This window comes from Echinops telfairi, unplaced genomic scaffold (assembly GCF_000313985.2).
Source record: "Echinops telfairi isolate 266 unplaced genomic scaffold, ASM31398v2 ScPeMD7_11;HRSCAF=52, whole genome shotgun sequence".
NCBI lineage: Eukaryota > Metazoa > Chordata > Mammalia > Afrosoricida > Tenrecidae > Echinops > Echinops telfairi.
In genome coordinates this window covers 11,411,316-11,414,288 of record NW_022103908.1, presented here as the reverse complement: position 1 = coordinate 11,414,288, position 2,973 = coordinate 11,411,316, and positions in this window count along the sequence as shown.

Genomic DNA, 2,973 nt, shown 5'->3' with positions numbered 1-2,973 from the left:
TGAGCGTTTTTATTTGTGGTGTTGGCTGGAGAAGACTGGCTGTTGTCTGAAGTTTTTTGTCTTTCTAGGCTTTGTCTTTCCTAATCCTTTAGCGAGAGAGAGAAATTGTTTTGTTTTGTTTTGTTTTGAGAAATATATATTTTCAATTGAACATATATTAATGTCTTAAATGGGACAAGGCCAAAACAAAGACATATCCAAATGAAGGAGACACTAACATGAGTTCATAATGGTACCTGTGATAGGTTTTTTGTGCCAACCTGGCCTCTGTAGGAACACGTAGGTGGAATGTAGCCTGTCAATCAGATCACAGCTTGAGTTAGCTCTTCTGTGCTACTTGTGGACCAAGCCAAGCCATTTCTCAATGGTCATGGTGGAGCATGTTACCGTGTCTTGCATCCCTGTGCCTTGAGACCTGCTCTGTTACCCTGCTGCATTAATGGCCTCTGCTATGCCTGGACATCTCATCTTATTGCTGTGCTGCCCCACCTTGCCATGCCTGCTGCCTGTGGGCTGACTCTGCTCATCTTGCCTGTGGGCAGATTCCATGCTGTGATGCCAACACTTCACTGTCTGCTTTCTTGACCTTGGACCGCAGTCTGCATGAGTAGGAAGGACCTTCAGTATATTAACTGTCCCATGAAAATGAGTTGAACTGAGCACTCCATACTGATGTTTGGAATAATTATCTGTTGTATTCCTTCTCACTATATACACACACATACACATGCACACACATACACACACGCATGCATGCACATGCACATGTATGTGTGTACGAGAGGTTACCCCATCAAATATGGAAAAAAGCTATGCTAGGTGAAGCTTTTGTTGTACACATTTTTCCCTGCTAGGTGAGCATTGAGGAACTCATTCTGAGTTAGTGCACTAAGTGGTGTCACCAGGAAAGGCCCTCTCTGGTCAAAGTGAATTTTTTTTCATAAAAGTAGTTTTGTTTAAACCGTGTTTTTTTTGTGATGGTTGATTCAAGAGAACAGTGTGCAGCTGTGAAATTTTGTTTCCTGCTCAGGAAAAATGCCACAGAAACTGTTGTGAAGTTGAACACAGCCTACAAGCACAGTACTATGGGAAAAACTCAAGTGTGTGAGTGCATTTCTCATTTAAAAGAAGGTGAAATGTCAACTGATGACAAACCTCATTCTAGACACCCGTCAACTTCCTGAACAGATGATTAATATCAACTCCTAGTGCATTTGGAGTTTCTTCCCTGGGGTCAGAATGTTAATCAAGCTTTCTATTTAGAGGTTAACAGCATTAACAGTATGTGACAAAAAAGGCCTGATTTGAGGCAGATGGGGATTGGTTTTGCCATTGTGACAATGCACCTGTTCATGGAGTCATCTCATTGCACCAGTTTTTGACAAAAAAACAGCATACTTCTCTTGTCCCACACACCTTACTTACCTGACCTCGCTCTATGCAACTTCTTTTTGTTTCCTTGAATAAAGAGGGACATGAAAGTCAGCAATTTGATGACATAGAAGAAGTGAATAAAAAAAACGAGAGAAGTGCTATCAGTCATCTAAACAGATGAGTTTCAAGAATATTTCCAAGAATGGAATTGCAGATTAGACAAATGTATTAAGTGTAATGGAGATTGCTTTGAAGGCAAAAAGGTTGTTTTGTAAGAACACTTTAAGTACATAGCTTTGAAAAAAAAATTCTGTTTTTTTTTGTACCCCTCATTATATAAAGAGAAAAATTTTAAATTAACAAAATAAATGGTACCAGGTATGGGCTGATGCTTCCTCCTGGTGGGTGTGACCTGATTAACAGGCTAGACCCCATCCCTTCACTCTGTTTATCAAGTTGACATGAGATTATATAACTACCACAGTATCCATGGGTTTTCTGATATGCAGAACTTTATAAAGGACATGGGCCGTCAAAGAAAACTGTCACAAATGCATGGTTGATGACAGATCAATACATTATAGTCACAGGTGGGATTACTGGTGCATGAATGAGCCTCTTATTGGGATACATATACTGGGGTAAACAGAGGAGTTTACAAGATTCACCAAGGGGCCTCCCCAAGGCACTCAGGGCTAATGACTGTGACCCCACGAATGGTGATCTAAATCAAGAACACACTCAGGAAACCCCCCAAGGGAGATGGCACCGGCTTGGATTTGTCAAGCAGGTAGAGGTAATGTCCCCTCCAATGCTTTGTCTGAGGGCAAAACTATTCATATACTTGGTTGATATTCCAAGAGAATTCAGTGGAGGCTTAACCCACATGGGACTCTGCAAATAGATTTTGAACTTTCACTGTCAAACATAGGCTTTTGCAAGAAGGTGCCGAGAATTTAAGCTCTAATATGATTTCCTCCTCTGATCATGGATTTTATTATTTATAATCTTTGGATTACTCAAGCTGGTATGCTCCTTATATGTGTACTTAGGTGGCACCTGCCTTAGATGGCTGCTTTTTTATAGATAAGCCTTTAAGAACCCAGACACTATTATTTCTGATAGCCACTTCGGTGCATTTTCTTCCCAGCACTTTGCTATAGCATCCATATCTTCAGTGATCACTGCATAAGGGAAAATATCAAGCCAGGCCATAAGAACTGGGTATTCTTAGATTAAAGCTTACAATTAAGTGAGAGTTTAAAATTCATCCATATATCTAAATTTTATATATATTTGTGGTCTCCTTTAGTGGCAGCCTTATCAACTTCTTCAGAGAGTATAAGTAACCTCCATGGAAACTTTGGTAATTCTAATAATATCATTAATCTGGCCAATGGGATGAAAAAATAAAACACCTCACATCCAGATAGTTGATTTTGACATATGATGATTCTATAGATCAGAATAGAACTGGACCTAGGGGTTTGTGCAGCTTTATAGTACTACTGATATAATAATAATAATAATAATAATAATAATAATTATATATATATATATATATTGCAAAACTTTTTAGACTAGTATTAACACATGGAC